This window comes from Desmodus rotundus, chromosome 7 (genome assembly GCF_022682495.2).
Source record: "Desmodus rotundus isolate HL8 chromosome 7, HLdesRot8A.1, whole genome shotgun sequence".
Taxonomy (NCBI): domain Eukaryota; kingdom Metazoa; phylum Chordata; class Mammalia; order Chiroptera; family Phyllostomidae; genus Desmodus; species Desmodus rotundus.
Window position 1 is genome coordinate 1883534 of NC_071393.1, and position 10526 is coordinate 1894059.

The 10526-nt window shown below is 58.7% G+C and overlaps 1 long non-coding RNA gene across 2 annotated transcripts; it reads left to right on the plus strand.

Annotated features, from left to right (window-relative positions):
• The first annotated feature begins 4233 nt into the window (after positions 1-4233).
• On the plus strand, positions 4234-10293 carry LOC128781450 (uncharacterized). Of its 2 annotated transcripts, none has more exons than XR_008427428.2 (3): positions 4234-4417; positions 5263-5512; positions 6402-10293. It is a non-coding gene; the product is annotated as an uncharacterized lncRNA (long non-coding RNA). The 2 variants fall into 2 exon arrangements; XR_008427427.2 differs by lacking the exon at positions 4234-4417 and adding an exon at positions 4506-4663.
• Positions 10294-10526: the final 233 nt, after the last annotated feature.

The following is a 10526-nucleotide window of genomic DNA, read 5'->3' on the forward strand; positions in this document are numbered from 1 at the left end:
ACCCGGTTGGTGGTGCTTGGTTATGGCAGTGTCAGCTAAGGAGACTGAACTGTGCGTGAGGTGCACAGGTTTCTGGGGTCAGACACTGGGGGCCAGCCCACTGCCCACTCCCACAGGCGTCCGTCCGTGCCTGTGGCCTCTCAGGGGGCATGGATGGGGACAGGTTACTATTGGGGAACTGGTGACACTGCACAGGGACAGCTGGACGGTCCAGTGGCCCTGAGGACTTACTCGTGGGTAAGAAGACAAGTGGGGGTGAGGGGAGGGGGTCGGCTGACACGCACAGCTTGGAAAGTGAGGGTTTTGCAAAACACTGTTAAATTGTCACAGGCCAACTGTTCCCACCATTATGTACAATAAATCTGCGACGTTAGCCCAAACCCAGAGAAATAATCTCCTTATACAAAATGTATGCGATTAATAAAAGATGAACCTTTTTATTCAGCCGCTCTGGCCCTTCCAAATACTAATTATATTTCTCGCTTTTTATTCATGCAAAGGTTTTGACATGAATGCGGCCGCAGTCTAGGAAATCCAGGGTGTCGTGTGGAGCTGCGGTGACCCCGCCCGCATCCCCGCAGCTGGGACCTGCAAAGCCTGTCACTCACTGGGAGCGCGGTGCCCGAGGCTGGCCCCCGAATTGGACGTGTGGTCACAGGAGGCGGCCAGGTGCTTTTCAATGGCCTCTCTGCATATTATCAGCCCACTGCAGGAAATCGTCTTTGTCCCGGAGCAATGGGGGTGGGGGCAGGGTGACGTGAGCCCAGGCGCACACCAAGACAGAACCCACAAGGCAAGGCGCTGGTTCTCACTTTTCCGGTCTGGTCTGGTCTGGTCTTAGGAGAAGCGAGTGAAAGCGTCAGCCTTGCAGAAACCGCCCAGGTGGGCAGAAGAGCCCGGCCCCCACAGAGCCCTGCTGTGGGCTGGGCTGCTGTTCGCACACACGGCCGTCAGTGGGCCAGAGCCGATGCTCCCCCATAGCCGCCCGCTCCAGCTCCTCGGGGAGACCACGCTGGGAGGGGGCGCCTCAGAGGGGGCGGTGAGGGCTATGCAAACATTGCTTAAGACACACGGAGGCGCTTCTGGGGGCAAACGGCTTATCGGTGACATCTTAGAACAAGCACCAGGCACACTTCAGCAGAGCGAGGGAGATCAAACGTGACATTTAATTTCCCTCTCGTTAAGAAAATCATTTACAACTAATCCTGTCTCTTGGACTGGGTTCTTTCCAACGCATCACCTTGTGCAAAAGGCTCCCCAAGTGAGTCTCGCACCTGAGCGCCTGACCCAGGTCCTCACGGGGAAGTTCCTCCTCCATCCACCCGTGTCCCTGTGCCCACGAGACCTTCAGGAGCCAAGGGCGACGCGCCACCTCGTGGTGAAGGCAGGCGACCTTGGCTCTGTGGAAGGAGGTGCCCAGGAATGCGCACACATGCCCATGTCCCAGACGACGCTGTGGCCTCCTGCTGTTGAATCAGAGGGCGTTTCCTTTTGGGGTCAGGCGACTTGAGTGGCGTGATATTACTTGATTTGAAACTGTTCGAACATATAAAAATTGGTGGCCTGAGATACCTTTATAGAAAAGAATCTGAGATACATTCCTGATACCCCAGAGCTTTCAAGTGGAAGAGCGAGGACGTGAACTTCAATTTTCTGGCTTCGCGTCTCTGGGACGACAGAAGGGAGGAGCATCAGCGGTCAGATCGGCAGTGAAGGTGAACGGTGGTCACTGGACAAGGAAAAAATTGCATTTCCTGCTGGTAGAAATGTTTCCAGAGGATCGGATAACATCAACCCTTCATTCTGTCTTTTCTCTTAAGCTGCAATCTAGCCCTCATCTCAGCTGATAAATTGAATTCTCAGAAGAGGAGATAAGTTGAAAAGTGGGATTCTAGGCACTTTTCACTTTGATTTAATCCCCACGCCCATCCTGCCCGTCTTTTCCCGGAGATCTCTGGGTAGCCACCGCTTCTCAGGGCCTGGGAGGTGGTCCCAGCTGTGCCCAGGGAACCACAAACGCTTCTGGCGACATCAAGTCCTCTCGCCTACCCAGAAACGCCAGGTGCAAGCCGCTGCCTGATCGTGACAAAGCGGGAGTCCCCGGCCCACCCCGCCCTTCCTCGACCCCTTCCAACCAGCCCACCTCACAGACTCATGCTGTGCTCGCCGGGTCCCCCTGCCGACTGATGTCACTTTTGAACGTGACCTTTCAAATCAGGATCCTATTTATCTGTCCCTGATTTAGAAGCTTTTGGTAGTCAGAAACCCAGCTGTGGTTTCCTCTGGCTACGGGTGGGAACAAGTTCTCGAATGACAAGTTTAGCCTCTGATGGAGATGGTGAGACACCCCTTTCGAGTTCTCGCTGGAAGGGAACCTTCCGGAATAGAGATCCCAGTGAGGGGGGGGGGGCCTGATCAACGCTCGCCTGTCCCATCTGTGAACTGACATGTTTTCCATCGTTTCATCTTGCGGCTGAAGGAACAGCGACATTTAAGAAAGGTAAGAATGGCCATCTCAGTATTTCTCATTGTTTTTACCACTTCACGTCCGGAAGTTACCGGATATCAGCGTCACACATATTTCCGGGTTTTCACTTTATCTCGGCAGCCAGAAGAGAGGCTGTGGGTTACTGACCCCTTTCTTTGGGCAACACGGGAAATTTTAAAACCGAACTTCTCGAGCTCCGAATGCAGACCTGTCCCACTGACAGGCAGCGCCGGCCGGATCTGCAGATTTAAAGTCGCATGGGGGGGACCTGCGTCCTCGGGGAGTGGCCCCGAGACCTGCCCTCAAGCAGAGTTCAAGTTCATAAGATCGTGATCTCCGGAGGGTTTTCCCCAGGTTCCAGGGTGCTGCCATTCAGCCCTGGGGCCAGACTTGTTTCTGGGGAAAGTCTCTTGGAGTCGTGCCCCGCTTTCCTGGAGGCTCAGTGGCACGTGACATCCCGGCCACTTTTCCCCTCGTTAACCAGGAGCAGCGGAGACGCCCGCTGGGAACGGTCACACGGGGCAGTGAGCAGAGTGACCTTCGCGAGCCCTCGAGTCCCTCAGGGTTGAGATTGGGGCTCACAGGGGACGTTCTCACCGCTTCTCTGTGTGAAAGGACATGTCTCCCCACCAGCAGAAGAGAGATGAGGAGGAGCAAATGCGCCCTAAGTGATTCCCAGAGGTGCTTCCCTGGAAGGCTGGCTGCCGTGGGGAGAGCCCGAGGGTGGGACGGGCGGACGGCGACGTGTCTAGAAACTCGTGCTTTCGCTTTCCTTTTTGAGAAACAGGAGTATCGCACTGTGAGTGCAAATCTAGTCTCGCTTGTCGCCCTGGGAGGAAGCGATAAAAACAGACACAAGAAGTAACTTTGCAACGCGTCATAAAACCCAGCCACCCTGTCGGCCGCAGACTGTGAGCCCGAGGGCGGCTCTTCTCTAAAAGGTGTCGCGCACTCACCCCCACTAAGCAGACACCCCCCCTCACGCACGAAACGGAACGGACCGAGGGAGAATGAAATGCCAGCACGTGATTTCACAGAACCTCACTCGGTGCCCGCCGCCACCTGCAGCCCCCCACACGGCTGCGGGGCGTGTGCCCTCCGCCCAGGGAAGGCACATCTGGTCCAACGGCCGCCTGTGGATGACGAGATATCCCCGACAGAGGGTGGGATCATCCACCACCTGCGGCGTGGGGGAGACTGGGGCCTGTGTCACGGGTGTCCAAGCCCACGATCATTTCGTAAATCTCTTCAGGTCGTTAAAACGCCAGCATGGTTGGAAAATCTTCAGTGCTGAGACTTGGAATACGAATTTCGTGACGAGAGTAAGAACCGCGCAGGTCTCGGGGAGTCTCTGCGTCCCTCACTAGCCACCTGCACGGTGTTCACAACTACATGGAATTGGTCACCACACGCAAAAGGAGGGAGCCCTGGCCGGTGCTCAGTGGGCTGGAGTGCTGTCCCGTAACTAAGGCTGCAGGTTCGATCCCTGGTCAGGGCACACACCTAGGTTGTGGGTTCAGACCCCGGTCGGGGTGCGTACTGGAGGCAAGGGATCGCTGTTGCTCTCGCTCTTTCTCTCTCTCCACTCACCTTCCCCCATCTCTAAAAATAAATCGATAAACATGTGCTCGGGTGAGGATTAAAAAGAATAAACCCAGATCGGTTCTGTGTGTCCGGAAGGGCAGTCACCGTACAAGAATCTGCCAGACACGAGATCTGGCCACGTGACTGCCTCCCCAGTCCCCGCCTGCCTGCCCCCCAGCGCCTGGCGGTCCCTGGTAAACACGGCTGCCCAGAGGTGTCCAAGGTCTGGTCCCTGCACTCTGTGCCTCCCTGACCTTTCATGGCGCCGGGAGTGGAGGTGGCAGGTGGAGTTGGGGAAGCACGCCAGCTGACCCTGAGGTGGGGGCTGCCCTGGTAGTTTCCCAGGTGAGCCAGGTGAGCCCAGTGCAATCACTGTGCCCGGAAATTGGAGGGAGGGGGCGGGGGGGGGGAGAACCAGAGAGCAGCTCGCAAGAGGAGTCGCTGCCGCTGGCTTGGGGGCTGCAGAGTGGCCTCCACAGCCTCAGACAGGCAGGAGCCGGAGTCTCACCTGCAGCGTCAGGGAAGGGGCACGGCCCTGCGGACCCTCGGATCTCAGCCCAGAGACCTGTGCTGGACGCCGACTCCGGTGAGGTAATTACTTGCGTTGTGTGAAGTGTTAAGCTCGTGATGGTTTGTTACAGCAGCAAGGGAACCGACTTGAGGTCGGGTCGCCACTGTGTGGGTGAGCGGAAGGGCCTCTTGACAGTGATCAGAAGCAAAACAACACAGCTCCATCGCCGGGGCCGGGGGAGGGCTGCGGGCCGGAGGCCCCAGAGGGGACAGGTGGAAGCCAAGGCTTTGCCAGCATCTGGTTTTAATGCTGCGATGGCCCTAGGACACTGTCTCATACCCTGTCGTCCCCGGGTGGGCACAGGGGGGAGGTGCCACCTCGCTGCGGCCACAGAGCAGATTTGTCTGCTGCTCAAACTCGCCTGAGCAGAGACAGGAGACAGGCCTGCCCTGTTCTGAAGCAAGCCAGGGATGGGGGCGCCCCAGGGGCCAGGGCAAGGAGACAAGGTGTTCCCGCTTCGGCCGCCTGCCTCTCCTCTTTCCACCCTGCCACTGGCCTCGTGGGGGTGTGTTCGGGACAAGGGGCTGCACAGACCAATGACACTACTGACTGCCATGTCCCGCCGGCAACTCTGTGTCCAGAATTCAGCAGAAACAGTCCTGACTCTGTTCTAATCCAGGGACGGCTTGGAACTCAGAGAGCAGATGGCAGCAGAAACCAGCAGTGATTGGAGAAGGGACTGAGGAGATAAAGTCGCTTTATCTCCCACTCAGAAAGTATTTGTTCAGATAAGCCATGGCAGGTGCCGGCCCGCAGGCTCCTCCGCATTGCCGGGAAGCCAGCCTTCAGAGCCGAAAACCTCAAAACTGCAAAACAGGCCCCTTCTGTGAAGGTTCGCCAGGAACACGGCACACAGCCAGGCACACAGCGTGAGCTCTCTATTTATTTTCTAAGTTATGCAAATGTAGTGGGCAGTGAAAACTCGTGTCTCCCCCCCCCCCTTTGGCCCCTGGGTGTCCCTGGAGGCTGCTGAATTGCCACTGGGGCCGGGGTGTCTGGTGGGAAAGTGAATGATCTTGAAATCAAACAGGGCCCTTCCAAAGCTCCTCTAACCGCCACCGGCCAACAGCCCTTCTGCCATGTCTCCGCACGGCTCTGGTGCCGCGTTCAAACACCCCCGGCCTACCCGATGCTCGCCAAGAAAAAGCCAAGACCGAGGCGTCTTCGTCTGTCCAAACCCGCGAGGGCATGCTCAGCGTGAACCTGTCTCTGAGCACCGAGGTGACAGGCAAAGCCCTGGCCCCTAACGGTCCAGTTCAGGTGGATCGCTCAGGGCCCTGGCTGTCTTCTCAGGGTCCGGGGACAGCAGCGACAGGCGGCACAGCGGGCGCAGATGGAGGGGCGGGTGGGGGCAGGAGGGAGCTTGGAGAGCGGTCAGGCAGACCCTGCAGCAGAAAACCGCGTGGGCCGCCTGGCAGGGGAAGAGCCTGGACCTGAGAAGGCCCCTCCACCACGTGGTCCGTGACCGCGGGCCTCCAAGGGCACTGCACTTCCCTGCTGGCCTCGCTTTTTCAGACAAGGTTACTAAGCACCAGGGAATGGGGAAAATACAGCCTTGCAATAATATACACATATTTCCATAAACATGGCGCTTGCAGTTTGCGGCGGCCCCGACGTCTGTGGCCTCCACTCCACCTCCCCCAGGGTGATGGGGTAAGTGGCGGGACTTTTGAGGGGTCACAAAGGCAGAGCCCTTGCGAATCGGATTGCTCTCTCTATAAGAGAGGCTCCAGAAAGATCTCTGGCCTTTTCCACCAGGTGAGGATGCAGCAGGAAGGCCCTGGCTGTGACCCGGAAGCTGCCCCCATGAGCACATGGCAGCATGGCACCCTGACCTTGGACTTCCAGCCTCCAGACGTCACCTGGATCCTGTTGTAGACACCACAGCCTAAATGCCACTGTTTCCAGCTGTTGATGAGTGACCGGTCGTGGACCTGGGAGAGCCAGATGGCATGATGGAGCAGGAGGGGGAGGGTCCAAGGACAGGCAGCGGCCCCAGGGCCTTGCTCCCCGGCCGACCCTGGCAAACTCAGAAGCTGCTTTAGAATCAGGGTGCAGATTTCACAGTGGGCTGGAAATAAGGTTAAGTAGCCGCTTACTTTTGCTCCCACAGCAGCAGGAGAAACCATGGATGACAAAGTGTGGTGCTCGGCGTCCTGTGTGACGACCGGCGTGGCTGCGTGCCGCTCGCAAACAGCAGCACCTCAGAGACTCGCGCTAGATCTGGGCCGACTTCCTCTCCCCTGCTGATCGCCCACGTGGCTTTTGCTCACGGAGCCCGTCTCTGTTCCCGGATTCCAGGGACCAGGCGTCAGGGTAGAGGTGCCACCAACAGTCGTCGGCTCTGGGGGGAGTCTTCGCCGAGTCCAGTCACAGGCCTGTCAGCCGAGACTTGAACTTGGACCTTCCCAGGGCTGGGCTGTCCCGTCTCCTCTTTGGTGTCCCGGGGTGTCTGGAGATGCTGCGGGAGGCAAAGAAAGGTCACTTCCCTCTGATCCCAAGTCAACCCAGAGACAAACAGTGAGCCAGACATTTGTCTTCCGCAAAGTGACAGCATCGTGGCAAGGCCATGTCGACCTGTCACGGTGTGTATTCTTTAATTAATCGCCGACCGTGTAAATGTCAGAATACCACACACAAACATGGCACCTCCTTCTTCCTTTCAAACAGGGAGCATGCATCAACCTGGGGCTGTATTCGGGCACGGAGACGTGTCCCTTTTGGCAGGTCACACGTCCGTCTGGTCACTCAGTCCCCCCGTGACTGCTCCCGTCACTTAATCTGCCTCTCCAGCTGATGTTAGAGTGAGGTGTGCGACTTTGGAAACCAGGTTATTGGCACAAATAGTGATTCAATCGCCTCTGTAGTTCACGCCACAAAGGGGAATGTAAGGAGGGTGTAGTTTGTAACAAGGACATCTTACCTGGGCTCAGGTGCAGCCCTGGAGGCTTCACCCAAGGCAGGTGGCAGGTGGCATGTTGGGGAGGGGCCACCGAGCCCCCCTGACGGAAGTCATTTCACGCTCCATTGAGAACGCCTCACTTTAATCTGGCAAACACGTCCGTCCTCGGGGCTGCTCTGCCGCAGGCACTCTGTGGCGGGTGCAGACAGGACCTTGTGTTACCGTGAGGATCTTAAAGCTGTTGAAAAATAGTCCCGTGGTGAAGAAGGACGTAAATCCTGATGTTTTTACTTAAAGCAGGAGGCTGAGCTGCCACGGCATTCAGGTGTTGAAATGCTACAAGGCACAGTCCCCACATCTGACACCGTCGCTTCCCTGATGTCCAACCAGCGACACTGTTTTTAAAGAGATTGACACCTATCCCGGGGGTGGGACTCACACCCATCACCCCACCCCCACGGCCTTAAGCTCCCAGGAATTCAACAATGGCTGACTGAGTGGGGACACACCTAACTCTCTCAAGCAGAGAAAGTGCCCACAGCTTCCAGAGGACGTGTCCCCAGGATGGGGTCCCACACGCAAGGACGGACCTGCCTCTCCTTTCATTCTGTCTCCACCCAGCGAGTCCCGGGACATCTGTGCACCAGCCTCATCTTCAATCGCTGTCCCACCCATACCAGGGGACGGGAGCCTTCTGCGAGGGGAGCCTTCTCCCCGAAACCCCCACGAGGAAAAGCAACGCCCCCCCCCCCGTCTTCCCAAAGCCACATGTGATCGGACACGTCACACGGTGGGTCGCCCAGCTTCCCGCGGGGGCCACGCACTTTGCTGCATTATCTCCTTGTCCTTGTCCCAGAAAGAGCGGCAGCGCCCTGGACCAGGTGTCTGTCGTCCGTGGCGCTGTGTGGGCCCGCAGACCCGGATGCCACGCTGGTCCTGGGGGTGGGTTTCTCCGAGCGCTTCGCTGGGAGAAGCCAGTCTTCCCGGGTCTCTAGGTGGAGGTCTCTGTGGAAATTGGGGCTGGCTGTGGTGCGGAAGTCGCTGCAGACCCTTCTCACATGGCCACCCAGGTGGCAGCTGAGCTGAACACGCCCATCCTCCCAGATGTGAGCAGGTGGGGCCCCATAGTCCGCTCCCCCACCGCAGGGGGACAGGCATACTGGGCATCGAGTCCTGGGGGCCGAGCGCCCCACGTCCTGGAGACCAGCCTGAGAGAAGCAGGCAGCGCAAGCCCAGCAGGACGCCTGCCTGAGGCCCCCACAGCTTGTCCTCAACCACCCAGGCTGCTGCTGCGCCTGCCGGGACTGACACTGGTCTGGCAGCGTGGGGAGCGGCCTGCACAACCTCAGCGGGAGAACAGGAGACCAGGGCTCTGCTGTCGGGAAGCACCGTCGTCTCCTCTCGGATCCGGAGGCCAGAGGCTTTCACGCCCGATGCACAGAATGTCCCCATGCGGCAGGCGGAGCTGTGCGGGCCTGACTCCATCGCGAGCGAGCGGCCAGGTTGTCACCAGCTGGGGCCTCACCCAGGCCCAGCTCCCGCCCAGGGCAGATGCTAGTACACTAATTAGTACACTGATTAGTACACTGATTAACACACACGTTAATGAACGTGGTGGCCCTGGGTGAGCTGACTGCGCCCAGGAGGGAGCACAGCGCCTTCTTCCAAACCAAGCTCCCGGGGGCCTGGAGCCATGGGTTCCGGGCCTCCCCATGGCGTGCCGGTGTCCTCTGTCGTCGGCCAGGGCCTCTGCCTTGGCGCCGCGGCCTTGAGGCCTCACCGTGGGTCGCCCAGGAGCTGGTTCAGTCAGACGTGTCTCCAGCCGTGGCCGGAAGACCCTGTCCCCAGAGCATTTCGCCCGAGTTCACTGTCCAGTGTGGCCGAGGGAGCCACGGGGGTGTTGCTGAAGCGGCCGGAGATGGAAGGGGCGTGTGCACACGTGTGCACGTGTGTGCGCGCACATGAGTGTGTGCACTCAAGTGTGCACCCATGTGCCTCCTACAGAATTCCTCTTCGGGGGGTTACCAGCAGCAACAGGTCTTCACCTGCATCCCGGGAGTCGGGACACCCCTCTTTCTCCCGAAAAGGAGGGAGGGTTTGCTGCTTCTCCCAAAGCTGCCATCTGGGCCAGTGTCCCCAGGACTGGAATGCGGGCATCCTCTCCACCCGCACCGCGGCGCTGCTGATTTGTGGGAGGAAAAACTCCGGGAAGCAGAGGGGCCGTGCGCAGCCCTCAGGCACCCCCTGAGCGCCTCAGCCGGTGGTCCGGGAAAGGAGGCCGCCATGCATGTGTGCTTCTGGCCCGGGGCCCCAGCAGCTCCAAACCAACCTGCCCACTCGCTTGGGGTCCTTTAGAAGGCGTCCACGTTTCAGCTCTCCTCTTGCCCACCGTCCGTTTCCCTGAACCCCTGCAAAGGTGGGAGGCACTGGCCAGAGCGGACTGTGTCTGTGGACTCGGCTGGCTCGGCAGCTCTGAACCTCAGCCCTCCTGTGGGCCCAAGGAACGGAGCACCTGGAGGCTGACCTGGCTTTTCCCGTTGCTAGCACAGGGCTCGGGGCCTTCCCTTCTTTCCAAACCCTGAGCGGCCCCGAGAGCTCAGCGTTTCCCTGGTTCTTTGCTTCGACTCGGGCGTCCACTCATGCCTGCGTTCTCTGCCCATTGCAGTGATCCCCCATGACCTTGCCCCAGTGCCAGGCCCGTGCCGGTGCCTGAGGGGGTCTGACCGTGGGTGGGTGGCCCAGTCCTCACCCAGGGCGCGGGAGGCTGCGTGCGTCACGTCTCACGTCCCGGGGCATTTCAGCGAGGACAAAACCACTCTGAGACCTGCTGTGCCCAAGCGGTTAACTGTTGATTTATGTGCCAAGATAAAGCCGGGCACAGCTCTAACATGGCAGAACTTCAAGTGCTAATTTTCTAATGACAAGAGTTCACAATATCAAAAAGGAAAGCGAAAGAACGTAAAGAGATGATTCTTTGGGAA